General features: G+C 40.1%; 1 protein-coding gene across 4 annotated transcripts in view; it reads right to left on the bottom strand.

The window, feature by feature from the left end:
- The window catches only part of rassf7 (Ras association domain family member 7), a 100,653-nt gene that overhangs the window by 41,528 nt on the left and 36,848 nt on the right, over positions 1-22,277 (bottom strand). Inside the window, exon 1 of one of the 4 annotated variants that reach the window (XM_062967583.1) lies at positions 21,186-21,331. The exons of 1 other annotated variant lie outside the window; for it this stretch is intronic. The gene's annotated coding sequence lies outside the window, so the exon portion shown is untranslated. Of the gene's footprint in view, positions 1-14,428; positions 14,542-17,919; positions 18,148-21,185; positions 21,332-22,277 lie in introns of those variants that run through there. 2 more of the 4 variants (XM_008108567.3, XM_062967584.1) reach the window with 2 other exon arrangements.

Below are 22,277 nucleotides of genomic sequence, written 5' to 3'. Positions count from 1 at the left end.
CAGGACTACTAAGACAATCCACATAGGATAAGTTTTTCCTCACAAAGGTACTCCGGTTATGGAATGCCTCCCAGACTGGTTCCCCTGCTATCACTTTGATTCAAACATATTTTACTTAAACTGGTATTATAGTGTGGTTTAATTGTTCATATTTGTTTTAAAGTTTCAATTGTAATCTACATCCTTTCCCCTCTCCATTTGTTTAAGCACATAAGAAAAGCAATGATGGTGGAAATCAAAGCTTAACTAGAAGTACATGCAAAAGCATGTTTATTCACCCTCCTCTTCCTCAATATTATATTTATATCCCACTTTTCTCTCCATACAGAGACTCAAAGAAGCCTACATCTAAAAGCATTTCACTACAACCTAAATATGCAAATATACAAATATTAAAACAGTAGTAAACAATATTAATATTAAAACAATCCAGGTTAAAACCGTGAAAACATATAAAATCACATCACTAAAGCACAGCAGCCCTTGATAGTCTCAAACACCTTCATCTTTAAAAGCCTGTCTGAATAAAAAGGTTTTAGCCCGCCGCTAGAAGGACAGCAGGGAGGTGGCTATTCTAACTTCCCTGGGCAGGGAGTTCCAGAGTTTTAAAGTTTCAGTTGTAATCTACATCATTTCCCCCCTCCATTTATTTAAGCACATAAGAAAAACAATGATGGTAGAAATCGAAGCTTAACTAGAAGTGTGTGCATAAGCATGTATAGTAATCCTCCTCCTCCACATTATATTTATTTATATCCCAATTTCTCTCCATACAGAGGCTCAAAGAAGCTCACAACTAAAAGCATTTCAGTACAACTTAAAATATGCAAATATACAAATATTAAAACAGTAGTAAAAGGTTCAACCCCCCTCAACTTTTTTAGGTTTAAAAACAAAACCTAGTTTACTTATTAATTTTAACTGGTTAACCAAATCCCCATGAGTGTCCACTGAAGTTTATCAATGGAGCCTGATCTCTAAATTATTTTGCATTATGGAACTATTCTTCACAAACATTGATGTAACATGTAGGAAGGCAAGCAAGAACTTTCAGTACACAATGTGTGTGTGCACAAACATTATTTTGGTCATATATGGAGCGATAAGAACACTTCCTTTTCAAGTAGAAAGTGCTCATTCATCCAACTCATGTTCACTTTCCAATTTTTAACTAGGTACTCAAGCTAAAGGTTATTCTATCTGTCCATTCTCTTCTTTCATACAATAGCCTTCTCTATTAATACAAAGAGCAATTCACCAACAGATTCTGGGCAGGTTCAAAGTCAATAAAGTTGTCTTGCTGAATTGCTTCCTGAAACAGATTTGATTGAAGGGGAGAACATTGGCTTTGTAACTCTGCTTTAGTGAAGTATGTTACTGCTGGACCAGAGCTGTTGTTATAAGAAAACCTTACTATGGTTATGCTATTACTGTATGCCTTCAAGTTGTTTCTGATTTATGGTGATGCTAAGGGAAACTTATAACTCTTGGCAAGATTTGTACAGAAGGAGGCTGCCATGGCCTTCCTCTGAAGCTGGGAGAGTGTTACATTACACCACAACTGACTCTCACTCAACTGAACTACAAAAACAGGAGACAGCTATACCCTAAAGCTGAGGTAGAAATCATATGTCCAGGGTTGTTGTGTGTTTTCCGGGCTGTATGGCCATGTTCCAGAAGTGTTCTTTCCTGGCATTTCGCCCACATCTATGGCAGGCATCCATCACAATCATATGTCCTTTCAGAAGTCATTGAGGTCATCAAACTACAGGAAAAGAGACTCCACCAACATATTAGGAAGAACTTTCTGATAGAAAAAGCTGTTTGACAGTGGAAAATTCTGTCTATGAGCATGGTGGAGGCTGAATGGCCATCCATCAGGAGTGCTTTGAGTCTGTATTCTTACATGGCCGAATGGGATTGAACTGGATAGTCCTTGTGGTTTCTTCCAAGTCTATGTTTCTATGGTTGGCTGAAGTTGCAATAACATCTGGATGACCACATAATTCACACTCGTAGTCAAGAGAATGGCATATCTCCTATCTACAGTGATATTTGAATACTTTTTGGAGTCAACTAACCTACAATTAAACAATTATCTATCTATGTACACGTACATGTATATGTACCCAATGCATCATATGTATGGTGAACATAGAATTAGAAGACTTCATCAGTATACTTAAAATGGTATGTTATAAGGGAACTTTAATCCTACCCAAAACCAAAATGACCACTAGTCTTTTAAAATAATATTATTGGTGTTTATTTTATTCATGTATTTCCTGCCTTTCTCTCAGTAATGGGACTCGATGCATCTTCTAACATATCAAAAACAATACAGATTAAAAACTTGAAGCACCATTAAATAGTATTAACATTATTGAAAAGGCAATTTATAAAATTAAAACCATCAAAATTAATTGAAATATATATAAACAGTAAAAACAGCACAGCAAACCATTTTTTCTCCAAATTGCAACACCCAATACACCAAGACTGTTGCCTTTTAGTTTAACAGCTACTGTTTATACAACAAAGTTTATTAAGGAACTCATGAAGCTACAGCAACAGTTAAATAAAACTGTGAATCAAATTAACTAATAACAAGTGTATTATCTGTATCCTACAGATAAAGAGCACTAATTGGCCTAATTTTTACTACTACATTATCAATGAATGCTTGTAAAATCAGGTTCCAAATTGGGAAAGTTAATACTACTGCTCTATTTTGTTTTGGTCAGACTTTAACTTGAAGATTGTGTCCAGTTCAAGGAGGTTACTGAAGATGGAACATGTGCAAGTTAACTGAGATAGTGCACAACTCAGAAAACAGATTCCTATCAGGAACAGCTTTAGGGAACTGGGGATATTTAGCCTGGAGAAAACTTAAGACGTGGTATGATTGCCATCTTAAAAAATTGAAAGAATGCTATGAGAAGACAGAGCTTGTTTTCTGCTGCTCCAGACTCGACCACTGCCCCAAAGATTCAAATTAAAAGAAAATAAATTCCATTTAAACATTAGGAGGAGCTTCCTGGTGGTAAAAGCCATTTCATAGGGGAATAAACTACTTCAAAGGGTGGTAGACACTTCTTTGGAGGTCTTTAAGCAGATGTCAGATTCCTATCTCTTGGGAGTGCCTTAGCAATATATTCCTGCATGGAAACAACTGTTTAATTCTATGATTCCATTATCAAATGCATGGATAAACTATTTTTTTTCATCCTCAGCATCTTGACACTAGCCTCATACCTAGTGGCAAATGATGGCAGATAGAAAATATACTTTATGAAAGCATTGCTATGGCAGATGTCAAGGTACCCAAAGGCCATGTCATTTGTATCCACCTCCCTGACAAACAGACGCAGAAGGCATGCTCTATAGTGAGGAAACTGAGAGGACAATTCACAGATAACAAGGAGAGTTAGCTTTGTTAGTTTGAGATGGTGCTGATGTGATAAACAAAAAAACAGAAGGCAAACATAGAACTGAACATGAGACCTTGCAAGCCAAAATCCTTGGATATGCAATGGCAATAAAACAGTGACTCATAAGTCTGACTTCAGTTGTTTGCAATTGTGTGCGCAAAAATTATATAACACTTTCTCAAGGCCTTATATAGAGATCTTTGCAGTTAAGTACATAGTTTGAGTAGTGAGGCTGCTGTCGACATGCTCTAAGAAAATCTCGCTCATGCTTATGGTTTTCTCTTCTCTGACTGGGATCAGGAGAAATAGTCCTGTCCTCCTCCAGTAGAAGTCAGGTAAACTGCCTCAATAATCCACCATACTGATTAGGTGAAAGCAGTAACTTCACAGGCCTCTTTTTTTTCTGAGGAGCAATTCTTCAATCTTTTAAATAATGTGTATCCCTGACCTTCAATAATCAAAGTTTCAAATAAGGGCTTAATTCACTGAGTCTTCAAACAAAAACAGTAGACAGTCTTTTTAAAACATAAGGGGAAAGACAAAAGTAAAGATCAACATCCACATGAAAAAAAAATTGTGAGTAAATCTATAAATCCCAGAACAGACTGGAACCTTCAACTGAGTAAACATATGTCTGAAACGAAGTTACCAACAAAATATACAACTAGTCATTACAGACACAGGCACAGTAAATGAAGGTATGTTGTTCAGATTTTGATTTTAGGTTCTGCAGAATGCTTTCCTCAGACATTTTTAGGTTACTATATTGCTGTTTTATTCCATCTTGGCTGGAACCTTTCGTATTGTTTTTATCATTTTACTTGAATACTTGAATATCTCTTGCATACTTTATGGGAAAACTGGATTTTTCAAAATTAAAAGTAATGAAATTAATCTTGAATAGTTGATAAAATGGTAGTTTACAGGTCAGAGTGTGAAGTGCAGTGTCTGGACTATATATTTTGGGATTATCTTTTTGTGTCTGGACATCCCTAAGCAGACCCCAACAAGTCAACTGACACGATCTACTCCTTTCCTTCAAATTCAAGCTCCCCAAGCCTTCTGAAGATGCCTTCAAACATTATCAGGCTTGCACAAGAGATACAGGGAAGAGGGAAAATTAGCCTTTCCTCATTCTACTAATGAAGTTTAATTGGATCCCATCCCATATTTGATATCCTAATTTAGAAAAACTGTTGGCGTATCTTCACTAGTTTGGGAATCAAAACCACTTTTGCTTCTTGCCATGAATGGGAGAGCTTTACTATAATACATACTGAAATGTGTTGCTTTATGTAACTGGTTTAGCAGAAAGTCTGAGCACTGTGTGTTTATAGAGTCCTTGCAGCAATTTTAGATATCACAATGTCCTTGCCATTTTAAGAGTTAGGTAAATAAATGATTAGGAACTTCCTGATTCGTTCAGGATAAGAGCACTGCTAAGGTTGTGACAAAGTAAGTTTCCATGTTTTAGAACTCTGAAAGTTACAACCGCCTAGGGAATAATGCTACAGCTACAACGAATTGCTTCTGAAAACCAATGGTCAATCTGCGTTTTTTTCCTACGATTTATGACACCAGCCAAGAAAGAAAGAAAGAAAGAAAGAAAGAAAGAAAGAAAGAAAGAACCCTTTTAGCATTCTCCCTCTACCAAGAATTTCTAAATATTTGACTCACTGTTTCTTTCAAGCGAGGAATAAGCAAGGATAATAAGAACCTTGCTTATATTGCTCCCACATGTAAGATAATTTGAAGATTACTAAATATGAATCAGGGCTGGTTGGCCTTCCCAAACAGTTTTACACTGTTGTCTGAATGTATCTTCTGTTCAAACATAGATGTCTAAAAACAACAACATTATCAGGTGTTGCCAGATCAATAGGATAATATTCTATCTATCTATCTATCTATCTATCTATCTATCTATCTATCTATCTATCTATCACTCTCAGCTATATGTATATAAAAAGGAGCCCCCCGTGGCTCAGTGTGTTAAACCGCTGAGCTGCTGAACTTGCTAATCAAAAGGTCAGCGGTTTGAATTTGGGGAGCAGTGAGCTCCTGCTGTTAGCCCCAGCTTCTGCCAACCTAGCAGTTCGAAAATATGCACATGTGAGTAGAACAATAGGTACCGCTCCGGTGGGAATGTAATGGTGCTCCATGCAGTCATGCCAGCCACATGACCTTGGAAGTGTCTACAGACAATGCCGGCTCTGCTCTAGCACAACCCTATGCTATTCTTGGGCTGGAAATCATTCATTTCAATAAGATTCACTATTATCTGCAGTTTCATATACCCATGTGAAGTCTGGGAATATATACTCCACAGGTATGGGAGTTGCCCTGCAAATAACTGAGCTGTAATTTTCATACGTGAAACTTAACTTGTTGGCACTGAGTTGTGCCACCAGGGCTGATTTCTGAATCAGGACTACAAAAACCTTGCATTGTACCTTTTATACTTGTGCTGAAATGACAAAAAAGTGATTTTCCTGATGAATGAGCAAAAGTGAGCAAAGAATGGAACATGGATAAACATACTTTCAACTTTTCAACTTGTTGGACACGAGACATTGTCACAGAGTGAAAGAGAAACTGTAATACAAACTTTGGCCCAAGACTTATTGCAATTTTCCCAGTCTCCTTACAACAATGTCAGATAATTATTCCAACAACAATTTCCCTCCGATTGATACAAATAAAAGACAAAGAAATAAAAACGTTCCCACACAAAGAGCAACAGTAAACATGCCCTTTGCTCATTTCATCCTGGCAGGCCTGAGTTGGCAAGCCTTATGAAGTGGCAGTTCCTTGACTAGAAATTATCTGCCCAAATGCTCTTCCAAATAAATAATGTTTTTAGGGAAACAAAGATCAACCCCATGGCTACATATACAATCAATTGAACAATTGGCCAACAAATAGTGCAGGCTGAAATATTTGATAAGGATGCTGGAGTGTTTTCCGAGTATCTGCTTTAGAAGCTAGGCATGTTATTAATTGGTCAGAAACACTATAAATCCTAGCCACACAATACAGACTGGTACAAGCATTTCTACAGCACAAACTGAACCTTGCCTGCATTTAAGCAATCCAGTTTCTTATCTTTCAGTAAAACTCACAGCTTTATCACATCCTCCAGAGTTTTGGCTAACAAGCCAGTATTTGACTTGCAAAGTACAAATCATTGCTTCTCACCAGGGCAGCCTTTTAGAAACTGGACAGAGGGATAGAACATCACAGAATAGACCTATATTAACTAAGTGTGACTTATCAGACATATTTTGACCAATGCGCTTCAGATTTATATAGAACAGCCATGGAGAAAGAAATACCACGTATAGCCTCCTGGATGTCTCCCATCTCTATGGGTTTGTGACTGCATGTTTCATCTTAAACAATTCTCCCGCCCTCCCTCATTCCCTCCCTCCCTGTCTGTCTTTCTAATTCTCCATTAACAGACCAGTTCTGGCTAATGTCTGTCACATTTTGAGTAATCACAATTAGATGTCAACCAACGATGCATCAACTCAGTGCAACAGGGTGGAGTCTTACACAGAGATCAAATGTCACATGGACTGTTTTCAAGAGGTGATATTTACAGTACAAGCATATCCAGAAGGTCTATTCGCTTAACCTCTTTTACATATATGAAACTGTTACAAGTTCTTGCTACACATCCATTCATGTACTGAGGGATGCATGCTCAACTTGCTTTTGATCTCCAAAGACAGCGTGTGCGTGCACACCTGCATGTACTGGAAGAGAGTCAGCAGTTGCAATCGGGTGTCAAAAGTCAATTCAGGTTTCATCAGTCTATGGCAATCACCAAGCACAAGAAGCTGAGCTTAGCTTGCAGGGGAAAAAACGTTACCGCAATAGTCTTAAAGGGCTACACACAGGAAACTGAAACAGCAATGTATACATTCAAACGTTATAATCCTAAACAGTATTTCCTGATCTCTTCCTCAGCCAAATAATCAGCCAGTGAACCACCCATGGAATTATAGCTCTAAAATGTGTTTACATGACTTCCTCTACCTACAATACCACACTGATCATCTTTATTTCCTAATCAATAGAGCTTTCTGCTATCCAATTCTTGAAACCTTGATGAAAGAGAGATAGCAGTTGATTTCTCACTTAGAATGCAAGGATAATATGTACACCTGTCTCACAAATATACTTGAAATTAGTGCAGTGCAAAACAATGACTGCTGTTTAACCACAGATAAATATTACAAGAAAAAGAGTGTATTCCTGAACATGTACCTGGGAGAAGACCCAAGTGTGCCATTGTTTGTGCGTGCACACACATATATGTTACTAGAAACCAAATGAACAGAGGAAGTTTCAGCCTGTACAAAGTCTTGAAATTCCAGGAGCACACCCTCATTCAGTACTGAATAAATATTTAGAAGCCTCACCCAGTGTGAGTTTCTGCTTATGTTGCCCAGACATTCACCTGTTTTGTGGCTTTAGGACATTCTTCTCTTTGCTCCTTTTTCCTTTCATTCTTTCCATGTCTGCCTCATCTAGCTACAAAACATCTCAACATTATCTCCAATTAATACTACCAACTGGTAGTGCTGTGCTATCATGGAATAAGCTAAGAGAAAAGGGGATTTTATGAAATTAGATGTGAACATTTATTTCCCCTTAAATGGCAGAAGTATTTAATCAACCAAATTTAGAGAGATTGAAGATTTCTATTAGTTCTTTGAAAGAAATGCATACATCACCAACTGTACACAAGGGTCAACACAAATACAATAAGGTCTCTAACTGAAGGACTATGGTCAGGTATCTGATGCCTCCCCCCCCCCCCCCAAACACACACAGCTTCACCAAGAGATGCTAGAATTGAAAACTACCTAAACATAATTACCTCAAACTTGGGACACTTTTCTTTAAAAGCGCAATCCCTTCAGTTATTCTGAAAGTTTCAATCACTCCACAATGAAGAAAAAGCAATTCACCGATCTCCTCAGCCATCCTTATCTATTAGTTACTTGTATTTTTCCAGACTAAACTCAGCACTGAAAGTGTTTCTGAAAGCTTTCCACCAACACGGGCACTGGTCACCAGAAACTAAGTAATAAGTAACGAATACATATTTATGCCCTTGGTTATATCCTTTCTGTGGGTTGGGCAAAAAGCATGGAAAGACCACACTAGGGTTCTGATTTTGTACATATCAAGAATTAGAACTTGGAATGTTTATTTTTACAAGCAATTTGTTACATGTACAGCAGGCCTTCCATATTCACAGGGATTGATTCCAGGCCATGGCTGCTCAAGTCACATATATAAAGGAATGAGAAGGGAGGCTGAGTACACTCTGAAGGCAGCCTCCATGTGCATGGGCCCCAGCCTCCCCTTCAGTTTTCCCCTTGCCACCTGATCTTTCCGGCTCCCCCTAATTCCCATGCATACCCAAAGGCAGAAGCTGCCACCACTATGCACAAACCCCAGCTTCTCCTGTCCATCTCAGTGGCTTCTTTGATCCCAGTAGGAGAGCGATGCAGAATGGCTTGTACCATGGCCTTCTCATGCGGCCACGTTTAATAACTACTAGCCAAGGCCCTTCACTATCACATTTTATTTTTATGGTTTTTTATGAATTGGGGGGGGGGGGAGTCCAAGAAGATGATATTGGAGAAACAGGGGGTGAAAGAGAAGAATATGAATATAGATTGGAGCAAGAATATGGACAAGAAGAGGAGGAATTAGGAATGAAAGAGAAGATGAATGCAGGCAACAGGTGAGGAGGAGGAGGAGGATGATAATATGAGCATGGAAAGAAGGAGAATACATTTGGTGAGGAGATACAGAGGAGGGGAAGGAAAAAGAAGGTAGAAAAGAGAGAGATTAAATAAATAATTGAAAGGAAAGGAATCAGGTTTGTAAATGGAACTGCAGAAAGACATTCATACTAGACTTTCTGGTATAAACAATGGTGCAATCCGTTTACACTTCAGATCGAAAAATAGTAATATACTATGGCTCAAACCACTTAGTTCAGAATCTGCAAACTGAAAACTGAATTGGGAATGTTAATAATAAGATAAGGAAAGTCATAAAGCAGCCGTTCAGAACTATCATATTCAATTATTCCTGAGGCTGTGAAGACTGAGGCAGCTCAATATTTTCCACAAGTTCAGTGTGGGGGCTAGCAATGGTTTAAGAAATTTTGAGAGGGAGAGGATTAAAAAAAGAACAGACAAAGTGGACTTTCTGAAAAGTCTCCAGAAAGCATTTGGCCGCAGCAGAAGGCAGAGCCACATGCAATTATACAGAGTCAGTCATGATGACCTGAAGCTCAGCTTTTTATAGATGCTTTTCCAGTTTAAATTTAGTGTAGCAAAAGTTCCTGCTTGTTTAGATAATTCACACCAATTCAAAAACAAACACACAATCTAGGGGAAAAAAACACAATTAACTGAACTTACATGGTTTTAGTACTCATTTTCTGAAACAGGGCATTAACACCTATGTTTTCCCATCAAGACTTTGCCTATGGCCCGATAATTAGTTTAGGAACTTCTTCCTGCCTTTATTTTTTCATGCAGAAGATTTTTCCCAATAGTTCTCAATGAATACACAAAAACGTAGAAGAGAGTATACACTTCTCTTCCACATCTGTGCAAATCCCAAATACTGTGTAGATTACAAAACTAATAATTGTTAAAGCAGTGGGCCCATGAGTCTAATAAGGATAAAAGTAATTTGGGCGGGGGGGGGGGGGTCCAATGAAAAGCTTGCATAGCTACTCATCTTAGTCCATAATTTATCATCACTGTGGACAATCCATCCTCCTTTGCTCTGTGAGTATGTGTGAATGAACAGGAAAAGATCTAGTAATACACAAGCTTTAAATAACCCAAGGATACAAAGATACCATGCTGCAAGAGAAGAATACACTCTGATCACCAGAGAGTGCAGCAGAGCAGAATTCCTGGAATTCCATCGGGCACAAGGTGAAATCTTTTTTCGTGGCATTCCAGGGCTCTTGGTGCCATACAGCTCTGGCCTTGCCTATATATACACTTCCAGGAAAAGTGCATACATTTTTTCAGTCAAATAAGAAGCAAGCACCTGCTGGGTTAACAAGACAGAATGTATATACTGCCAATAAAGCTCTCAGCACTTGCAAAGACTTTATAATAAGATTGCTCTTTATTTTCCCAGAAACGATGCTCCAGAAATTTAAGATATTTTTCTAGGGAGAAAACAAACAGTAAAAGGACATACTACATTCTGTTGTATTTTAAAATGACTTTAAAGTTTTCATGACAAAAGCAGCCTATGAGGACATGCTTGGTATTCAACAATACAGTTTAGTCTTCAGTAATAAAGGCTCAGCAGAACACAATGCTAATAGACTTGTAAACTAGTTCTATCAACATTATGTTAATGCTAATTCATGGTATAGTAATTTTATTATGTGTTTGGCAGACTAGTAATAAAAAAAAGAAACTACCAAGTGATTTGAGCATTGAGAACTACCTAACACAACAGTCTAAAAGAGCAATTTGAATCTATTCCTGCTGCTTGTTGTCAAGGTTTATGGCCATTGTGAAAGGGACCCACGTCAGTCTCTTTTTAGGAATTTATCCTTATCACCTGGTTTCTTGAAGATATAGTGATATGGAGCTGTTTCACATCCATAGTCAATGTAAAAACAATGCTAGAAGAACAGTTTCTAAGCAAGGGCATTTATTTTGATTCCATAAGATTCCGCTATTTCAAAACAACCAACTTGAATGAAATTGTTGCAGCTGAAGAAATCAAAATTGTTCTAGGGAACCAGTAGGCACTCTGCATGATCCAGTTCTCCAGACAAACAAAATCCTCTGTACGTTTTAAATTATGAATCTAAGTCTTCAGACAAGCTAAAGTTTTGACTGAAGCACCTTTTTAAAAAACCCTGATTTTCAAGGATTTATGTGAAATCAGCATAATTCATAAAAAATTAACATGTTGATTTAATGTGGTTGTTGATGTGTGACTTCAACTTGTTATGATGCATGCCAGCCTTAAGGTAGTCGTATCACAGGGTTTTCTTGGCAAGAAAAAGAACATTAGCCTTTATTTGAGGTGTGATGGAGTGTGTCTTTTCCAAATTCACCTGGTGAATTTCCATGCTCGAGTGGGAGTTTGAACCATGGTATCTAAAGCTATTGTCCACTGCTCTAGCTTTTGTACTGGTTTTAGTACTTGCTAATTAAAACTGAAGTGGAGTGTGAGAATAAGAAAAGCTGACAATTCCTATCTGGAGCTGCAAAAAGAAGGAAGGGGTCAAGTTTAGGAGAGGTTTTATTTTCAACAGGAAGTGATATGTATGTAACTCATTGTTCAGATCATTTTCTGTTGGAGCAAAAGTCTCTCCTGCTCCTAAAATGTCCATGGGAAAAAACCATCGCAACACTGCTCCATGGGTTACAGATTTGGGGAGCAGCTGGTGGCAAAAAATATATATTTCAGTGTGTGCCATGGGAGGATGTAGCCATCCAGTATCTCCAATGGGGCCATTGTAGCTCCACAACAGTTGCCCACTTTTAGAAGTGAAAATAGTAGCACCACGTCCCCACTGAGCCACAATTTTTAGATCGCCCTGTGCCAATTATTCCATCACAGTTCATAACCAACTTCACAGTCCTGTCAGGAAGGCTGTTTGCAATGTGCCCACAATCTCTATCAAATCTGTAATCAGTTGAAATCAATTATTCTTAAACAATTCTTCAACTAGAATATTTTTTTAAAAGTGTTTCAAGTGGCCACAGATATTTAACTAATGAAATACAGAGCTAGGATGTCATCTGCACATCAAATAACATTGCACTCCAAGACCTGAGCAATCTCATCCAGCCATCATATAATAAAGGTCAATAATAATGATCGTTGTGGAATATTATTGAGTCTAGGTATCCTAAAATCTGCTGGTCTCACTCTCATTGAGTTTCTCAATTTCCTGCCAATGCTCTTATTCTGCCTTATTTTCAGAGGAGATTGCAAGGGCGTATTCCTCCCCCAAATTCATACGTTTGTGCACATGGCTTTGATTTAGATAATCAATGTATGCATTTCTGTACATATTCTTTTATCAACTAAATCATATTAATAGAAAATTTTCAAATCTATACATGGTTTTATCATGTCTTCTTTTCAGAACAAAATATAAGCCTTATAATTATTTCTGAAGCTGGATACATTCCACAGCAACCTCGGGAAATTCAAAATTGGTATTTCTGTATGGAAATACTAATCCAGTTAATCCAGTGATCACAATATACATAACTACAGCACAGCATTCTGGCACAATTCCATAAAGGTTAATTAATTCCTTTAGTAGCTGCACAGTTGTCTTAAAATGTTAGGGCCATTATAACTTTAGACCTGATGAGGAACACATTTTAGATAGTTTAACTGTGCTAATAGCAGAGTGTGTAATCCTTTTTAGTGCCAAAAATGTGTTGAAGCAGATAGTTCTATAATTGGTTTATTCATGTGCTACATGAAATCATGTAAAGCAGTGATAGCAGTCATATAGCTCTCTATGTGTTGTTAAACCTGCAGTTCTAGTTTTCTTCACCAGCAGCTATGCTGTTGTGGCTTACTGGGACTTGCAGTCCAACATCATCTGGAAGCTTCTATTGTTCTATTTTATTACATGGGCTAATTACTCTTTCTTAGTAGTTGCAAGAATAAAATGAGAGAAAGGGGCCACAGTTACTGCTTTCCTCTTATCAGAAGAAAAGTAAGATATGGATGTAACAATAACCAAGATGTTTGGCAATCACTTTTTGGGACTGAGGCATGGTATAATTGTTTGAGTGTTGAATCAGAACGTCAAGAGACTGAGGTTCAAATCCCTACTCAGCCATGGCCACGTCTAAATGGCTTTGGGTAAGCCACACTCTCCTAGCCTCAAGGCAAAAACAAATCTTTCAGAATATTTTTTTCCAAGAAAACCCTAAGATAAAGTGGATTCAACTTGAAGTCACGTAACAAGAAGGAACATTTCAATACAAGATAACTCCCACCTCACTTTCTGTGCCATTTATGTAAATGACTCATTCTTGAATTTTGTTATTGTCTGAGAGCTGGGACCAGAACTGTGATCACAAACTGGTATTGTACTACTGATTTTCATCAAAACTCAAATCTATCCTGAAAACTTAAATCAGGGATGGACACTTAATGTCAAAGGTTACATCTCCTTTCTGACGATTGATTAAGATCATGAGAGTTGTAATTCAACAGTATCTGGAAGCACGTATGTTTCTTGCCAGTGATGAAACATATTTCCATGGTATATAAAGTACATAAGCATCTATGGGAAAAGTACCAGTAAGTCCCTATCAAATCTGCTTCCAAAAAGAATGCACCACTCAAGAGCAGCTGAGACAACAGGAACAGAATCACATAACCATACAAGTGGAACAGCTTGTTTTATAACACTGGCCAACACACATTTTGGTACCTCAAATGTTGGCCCCGTTTCTGGGTATATCTGATCTCTGATGACAAAAATTGCACTAGTTTCCCCCTATCAGCACTAGTTTCTTGAGATACAAATATATGCCATATACCAGTTGCCATCTGCTCGCCCACAAAAAACTAGGAGAACCATATCTTAGAAAGTACAGCTGATGCAGTCTATCTAATGCAATTTTCTGAATCATTGCCCCAAATAACCCCAGGAACAGGCCTAAAAACCAAAACACCAAGAAATCATTTTGTTGGTTGGGCTGTGTAAAACATTCAATACATTTTCCCTTAAAATTTCTCCCTTCTTTCCACAATAACAAGAATGTATGCACATTATTTTAAAAAGACAAGAAAGAAAATAAAAAAGAGATGCACCTTGTACTGAGGTTCTTGCTGACTGAATCTTTTATAGTAACAGCCATGACCCTTTCTTCTGTGTGAATATAATTAGAACCCAATAAATTTTATGAGTAATGCTGATTAATTCTTTCACTGTACATTACCTTGACTTTGTCAACAGAATAGCAACTTGCCTCAGGCCTCAACCCACATCAGTGACAGGAGCAAGAACAGGCACCCAGATATTTCCAGCCCTCCTCCATATGATCTAACAATGCCACTTCAAGCAGGAAGTCACTGGGGAAAAGGGGTGAGCCCAGGACAAGCCCCAGGGGAGCAGCCAGATCTGCATAACAGGTAGAGCAATGCAGCCTAAGTCTGCATACATGTTGTTTGCCTCATATAGAGAGACTCCTTGTCATTCAGGTCACAGGTAGAGTCACGTCTGAAGTGCAGCTTGATTTCTTAATTTCTCCTACAAACTGAATAGAAAGCTGATCTATCCTGTATCAAAAAAAGAGTGGTTGTTTTGTGTGTGTGTGTGTGTGTGCGTGTATGTGTTAGGTACAGGTAATTTGAAGGATTCTCTCTCTCTCTCTTGCTGTTAGAAATCTATTATCCTCTTGAGAGGGCCTTCTCTACCCACCACCCACTCAAGCACATTGGGTGGGAACAAGGGAGAGGACCTTCTCTACCCACCACCCACTCAAGCACATTGGGTGGGAACAAGGGAGAGGACCTTTTCAGAGGCTGCTCCTAGACTTTGGAACTCTTCCCCCAAGGAGAGACCATGATGCCCCCATTCCGGCTTGCAGGCAAGTCAAGACATATCTCTGTTACCAGGCTTTTGGGGGATGTTGCTGCTGAGGAGGCTGTGGGTGAGTTTTGGGGAAAGTTACTGAGCTTTACATGTAATTTAAATTGTATTTCTTGTATTTTAGCTGTATTTTAACTTTACATCCATTCACAAATATTTACTTTTTCATTTTTGTATTTGTCTTATTTAAACTCATTATTAGGTTGTGACAAATAGAATCATAGAGTTGGAAGAGATCGCATGGGCCATCTAATCCAACCCCCGTCATGCAGGAAACCTAGAAGCAAAGTAATCCTGACAGGTGGCCATTCGGCCTCTGTTTAAAATAGTGGTTCTCAACCTGTGGGTCCATAGAAGTTTTGGCCTTCAACTCCCAAAAATCCTAAAAGCTGGTCAACTGGCTGGGATTTCTGGGAGGTGTAGGCCAAAGCACCTGGGTACCCACAGGTTGAGAACCACTAGTTTAAAAGCCTCGAAAGAAAGGGTTTCCACTGCATTCCGAGGCAAAGAGTTCCACTGCTGAACACATCTTACAGTCAGGAAGGTCTTCCTAATGTTCAGGTGGAATCTCCTTTCCTGTAATTTGAACCCACTGCTCTGAGTCCTAGTCTCCAGGACAGAAAAAAAAAAGCCTGTTCCCTCTTCCTTATGATTGTTAGCCACCTTGAGTCCCTATGGGGAGAAAGGCAGGATAGAATAAAATAATAATAATAATAATCATATTATTATTATTATTATTATTATTATTATTATTAATCATCTTTTGGGAACCCCATTAATTTCACTGGGATTTCTTATACAAGGAAGATAGGTGGTTTTGTTAGTTCCTTCCCCCAAAACATAGCTTACAGAGCTGGTATTCATGGGCAGTCTCTCATCCAAGTACTGGCTCTGTTTAGCTTCCTCGTTCAAGTGGGATCTCGTGTCTTCATAGCATTTAGGGTCCTTCTACACAGCCATATAACCCAGAATATCAAGGCAGAGGATCCCACAATATCTACTTTGAACTAAGTTATCTGAGTCCACACTACCATATATTCCAGTTCAAAGCAGATAATGTGGGATTTTGTTCAGCTGTGTGGAAGGGGTCTTAGTGTGTGTGTGTGTATCAAGTCACCAGTACACTTATGGCTAGCCTGCCTGGTTTCTTGGGCAAGAACAGGGGAAGAAATCATATACTGATTATCCCACAGCTTAAGAGTCATGTATACTACAGCATTAGTCAAGTCTTTTAAGATGCATTACTTCTACTACGTATTATGAAAAACAGAGCAAATGCAAAGAGACTTGATGCTCCCATCTGATTTGCAAAGAGAGCCGCTAATACACAGAAGAGTATAAACTTACATAATAAAAAGCCTGTTTGTTTCATCTCCTTCACTTTAGAGCTGTTGCCAGGCTGAGCGCAAATACAACATGTGCAAAGAAATCGAAGTCTGCCACACTGTTGATGCCGCCTGTGCCTACTCATTGTCACCTCCTACCAATCAGTCTGGTAGCTACTGAGAGCAGCAAACAAAGTTAGCAGCCAAAGGAGCTCAGCATCTTCATGCAGAAGACACTGTCCTATCTGTAAGAATCAGCTCAGTTTAGAGAGGAGCGGGAAATATTAACCCAATGGTGAACATTAGGAAGAACTTTCGGACTGTGAGAGCTGTTCGGCAGTGGAACTCTCTGCCCCAGAGTGTGGTGGAGGCTTTTAAGCAGAGGCTGGATGGCCATCTGTCGGGGTGCTTTGAATATGATTTTCCTGCTTCTTGGCAGGGGGTTGGACTTGATGGCCTGTGAGGTCTCTTCCAACTCTATGGTTCTATGATTTTACTTCTAATACAACTACACACAACTTAGAACCTGATGTAAATCATGCTTCCTACTACTATGTTTTGAGATATGTATATATGACACATGCTCTGAGCCTCTAGGGATAGGGCGTAGCTCTACAGAAGAGTTCAAGGAAGAGGTTACATGCCTATAAATCCAGCGCAACAAGGAACATGCATGCATTTTTGAGCCTCAGCTGACTGTGCCACATGCAAATCATCATCCAATGCTGCAGATGTAAGGAGCGTTTGCAGTTAAAACTCTGGCCGCCTCTCTGTTCCCCAGTTTCAAGCCTGTAGCACAATCTTCTCCACATTTTGCCCCTAAGAATTTTGGATTTGCAAAGCCCACCCCGCCACCTAAAGCAACCAGGAACGGGACAATCTGGTTTTACTGCATATCCTCTGAAAACCTGCCAACATCCGAAAGGAAGGCAAGAGGGAATCACTTCACAAATATCAGCTGGAAAGGATGCGAGTCTCACAGGGGCCAAAGACAGGTTGAACAAGCAAAGCGACTCCAGAGAGGGCTAGCAAGGAGTAGGGGCACACCTACACTGTAGAATGAATGCAGTTTCACCCCACTTTAACTCCCAATGGATCAGTGTTGTGGAATCATAGGAGTGGTAGCTTCACAAGGTTTTTAGCCTTCTCTGCCCAAGAGTGCTGGTGTCTCTCCGAAGTACAACTTCTAGGATTCCAGAACATTAGGTTATGGTGGTTGGAGTGGTGTCAAACTGCATTCATTCTACAGTATAGACCAGGCATGGGCAAAGTTGGGCCCTCCGGGTGTTTTGGACTCCAGCTCCCACCATTCTGCACAGCCTCAGGCCCCTTCCTTTTCCCCCTCAGCCGCTTAAGCGGCTGAGGGGGAAAAGGAAAGGGCCTGAGTCTGTGAGGAATGGTGGGAGCTGGAGTCCAAAACACCCGGAGGGCCCAACTTTGCTCATGCCTGGTGTAGATTCGTATTATATAGTCCCAGGAGCAAAACGAGAGTCCAAAGCTGCCTTGTGCTTACCTGCCCAACTAGGCTCCTCTCCCATAAGCCGAGGCAGGCACAGCCCGGCTAAATCCTCTTTGCAGAGCAGCTGCGGAGCTTCCCCTTTCGGCCTCCCCCTCCGTGCTTTGCAGCAGCAACAGCAGCACCAGGTCTCCGGCTGGACTTCGCCTCACTTGCTTCGCGAGCCAAGTGCCAGGAGCGCGCGCCCTCCTTCGGCAACCTGCGGCTCCGTCGGCCCCGCCCCCTGTTCGCTGGGCTGAGCCACGCCCCCGGTCCGAACTAGGCTAGGCCCCGCCCCCCGCCAGGTATGTGGGCCAGGCTGGGCCGAGCCGCGAGGGAATTGGGCGGGGCCAAGGCGCGAGCGCAACCCGGAGCGGACCAACCCGCGCGCGGCCCCCGGCTGCCAATCAGGCCCTTGCTCAAAGTTCGGAGGAAAGAGTGTTTGTTGTGCTTGGGGAAAACTTGGGACCTGCTCTTCCCTCTCCATCCCTCCCAGCTGCTCTTTTAGTTATCTACCCTGTTTCCCCTAAAATAAGACATCCCCAGAAAATAAGACCTAGTAAAGGTTTTGCTGAATTGCTAAATATAAGGCCTCCCCCGAAAGTAAGACCTAGCAAAGGTTTTGTTTGGAAGCATGCCCAACGAACAGAACACCAGAGCATGCAGGATCAGTAAATGTACGTACCATAGAGTATTGTACATGGAAATAATGGTAGTAACAAGAAATTCTTTTTAAGATTCACAGTTTGTTTGGTTATGCTGGTTTATGATGACAACTGCTGTAAAGTATATAATAAATGTTCATTTTTTTGTTCAACAATAAAAGTGAATTCTTCTTCATGGAAAAATAAGACATCCCCTGAAAATAAGACCTAGAGCATCTTTGGGATCAAAAATTAATATAAGACACTGTCTTATTTTTGGGGGAACAAGGTAACACAGAGAGTATTAAGTTGCTGTGAGTTTTCCGGGTTGTATGGCCATGTTCCAGAAGCATTCTTTCCTAACGTTTCGCCTGCATCTATAGCAGGCATCCTCAGAGGTTGTCAGGTCTGTTGGAAACTAGGCAATTTGAGTTTATATATCTGTGGAAAGTCCAGGGTGGGAGAAAGAACTCTTGTCTGTTTGAGGCAAGTGTGAATGTTGCAATTTTTTTTTCGTGTCAGGAGCAACTTGAGTCACTTCTGGAGTGAGAGAATTGGCCGTCTGCAAGAACGTTGCCCAGAGGACACCCGGATGTTTTGATGTTTTTACCATCCTTGTGGGAGGCTTCTCTCATGTCCCCGCATGGAGCTGGAGCTGATAGAGGGAGCTCATCCGCACTCTCCCCGGGTGGGATTCGAACCTGGCAGCCTTCAGGTCAGCAACCCAACCTTCAAGTCACAAGGCTTTAATCCACTACGCCATCGGAGGCTCCTAATGTTGCAATTGAGCACCTTGAATGATTAGCATTGAATAGCCTTGCAGCTTCGAAGTTTGGCTGCTTCCTGCCTGGGGGAATGCTTTGTTGGGAGGTGTTAGCTGGCCCTGATTGTTTTCTGTCTGGAATTCCCCTATCTTCTGAGTGTTTTTATTTACTGTCCTGATTTTAGAGTTTTTCAATACTGGTAGCCAGAGTTTGTTGTGCTTGTGTTTGGGCAGGCGGGAAAACAATGAGGCGTGCTGCTCCCTCTCCATCCTTCCCAACTGCTCTTTAGCTATCTAACACAGAATATTAATTCAGTATATACTGTAATGGCATTTTGGGGCGCGTTTGCTATCCAAAGCCAGTTTACAAGCTTATAACATGCATGAAAGTAAAATTTAAATAGTGAAGGGAGCCCCGGTGATACAGTATTTTGCATGTTAGCAATCTTCAGAACCCTAACGGTGCTCCATACAGTCATGCCGGCCACATGACCTTGGAGGTGTCTATGGACAACGTCGGCTCTTTGGCTTAGAAATGGAGATGAGCACCAACCCCCAGAGTCAGACATGACTGGACTTAACGTCAGGGGAAAACTTTACCTTTTTTAATCTTCAGAAATGGGGCTACAAAGTGGAGTCCACGACATGCGAGTGTGGGGAAGAGCAAACCACAGACCACCCACTACAGCGCAGCCTGAGCCCTGCCACATGCACAGTGGAGGACCTTCTTGTAGCGACACGAGAGGCACTCCCAAGTGCCCAGGTTCTGGTCAAAGGGCTTTTAGTATAATGCCAGGTTTTTAACTTTGTGTTTCTAAATACATTACAATCGTACCCTTGGTTTTGTTTGTGATATGATAAATAAATCTTAGCTATACTGCTGAATTAATGCAGTTTGACACCACTTGACTGCCATGGCTTAATGCTATGGCATCCTGAGAGTTGAGGTTTTACAAGGTCTAGTTTTCTCTGCTAAACAGTGCTGATGCTTCACCAAACTACAGATCCCAGGAATCCAAAACACTGAACCATGGCAGTGAAAGTGGTGTCAAACACTGGGAGACCAGGGTTCAAAACCCACTCAGCCATAAAAACTCCTTGGGCAAATCACACACTCTCAGCCTCAGGAAGGTAATGCCAACACACACACCCCACACACACCCCAATCTTGCCAAGCAAACACAATGATAAGGTCACCATTGGTCAGAATGAATTGAAAGCGCCCACAATAAACAATAAACAAACTTGGGAGCCAATCTGTCATGTGGATTACTTAAAAGGACTGGTAATTTAGATAAATTCCTGGAGAAAATTAATCAAAAACATTGCCAAGTTTTCATCATTATTTTTCCTCACTCTTAAAAATAAGCTAGAATAGTGTCTGTTTACCCTGATAGCAATTCATTGGGAATTAAACATGAAAACTTAATGCAAGGCACTCAGTTCCTTTTCTTATCTAGAGCCAATCCTAACACACTGGCAGAGTCTTTCTGCATGGTTGGGTAGCTGCATCTAGCTGCATTTGAGTTTCAGAAATTGTCAGTACTGAGTCCACAAAGAGATGAACACCTCACAACATCTGAGGACGCCTGCCATAGATGTGGGCAAAACGCCAGGAAAGAATGCTTCTGGAGCATGGCCATACAGCCTGGAAAATGCACAACAACTCAGTAGCATTTAACTCTGAGCCTGGTACATATTTTTGTTGCACTTCATAGTGCTTCTTGCAATGCTCTCTCACATTTGGATATGCCAGGAACCTGAAAACCAGCTGTCAGCTTTGCCAGTCCCTGCGAAGGCTACTGCTGCAATTAAAGATACAGTTGGGAGGATCGGCAAAGGAAAAATTACAGAAAGCCACCAATGGCAACACAAACCTCTCAGGATTATAGGTGCTGTCAGAATCTTCTTGCTTTGCTTCCATGTTTGCCAGGACTATCTCTTGGGAAACTGATGTCAAGAAACATCCTGGGAGACTGAGTTAGTTCATGGTGACATCACAATTCAATGCCACTGTCTATTCAATAGATTCTGTTGGGCCAGCTCTTTTATCAGCTGAGACTTCAAAAAGGTGTTGCTCTGTGGTCTCTGTTTCAGAAAACTTTTCCCCTGTAACTCTAGTTCATAGATACTATGTATGGTATAGGTAAGAGGAACACAGCTTCCACCACTTGGAAGATCCTTTGATTTTATGTTGGATCCCCCTCCTACCTATTTGCAAAAGTCTCACCAAGCATGGTCAATTGTGAAGGGTGATGGAAATTAGAATCCAATAACATTTGAAGATATCATGTTTATAATTGTTATGCAGCCTTGCACTTTATCCCATGCCCTCATCCCATGATTACAGCTTTGCACTTATCCCACTCCCTGTCTGATCTTTTACAGCCTGGCCACGTTTACAGTAGCTTATTGCCACTGGTTGATGAACACTGTTTTAATTGAGTTTTTAAGTTGTCATTTAATATGTCTATATGTTTTTCAACTGTATTTTTAATTTGTGTTTTATTTTATGTTCTGTTTTTGGCAATTGGTGCCGTGTGTAAGCTGCCCCAAGTACCTTTGGAGAAATAATGGCAGAATACAATAATGCTATTATTATTATTATTATTATTATTATTATTATTATTATTATTATTATTATTATTTACAGTGGAAATATAGTGAAGGGTCAAAAATGAATGCAGACACGAGGAACAGCCAGAACTCCCATCTGACTTCCTTCTACAGCACTAAGACCCCATTTTCAATTCCACCTTTTCATATCGATTTTGGTAGTTATAAACATAATTATCCCAATAGGATTCAAGAGATTAAAATTATGCACAAGATTTCAATCTTCATTTTCCTTCCTAAAGTTAAAACCATATCCTCAGTAACAGCTCCAGCTTGAACTACAGTATTAGCATAGATCACTATAATCTCAAAGAGTCTCCTGTTTGTCTCCACTTCATGAGCAGAAACTCCTA

The sequence above is a fragment of the Anolis carolinensis genome, chromosome 1 (assembly GCF_035594765.1).
Source record: "Anolis carolinensis isolate JA03-04 chromosome 1, rAnoCar3.1.pri, whole genome shotgun sequence".
Classification (NCBI taxonomy): domain Eukaryota; kingdom Metazoa; phylum Chordata; class Lepidosauria; order Squamata; family Dactyloidae; genus Anolis; species Anolis carolinensis.
The sequence above is the reverse complement of the archived record's forward strand: the minus strand, read 5'-3'. Positions and strand labels throughout refer to the sequence as shown.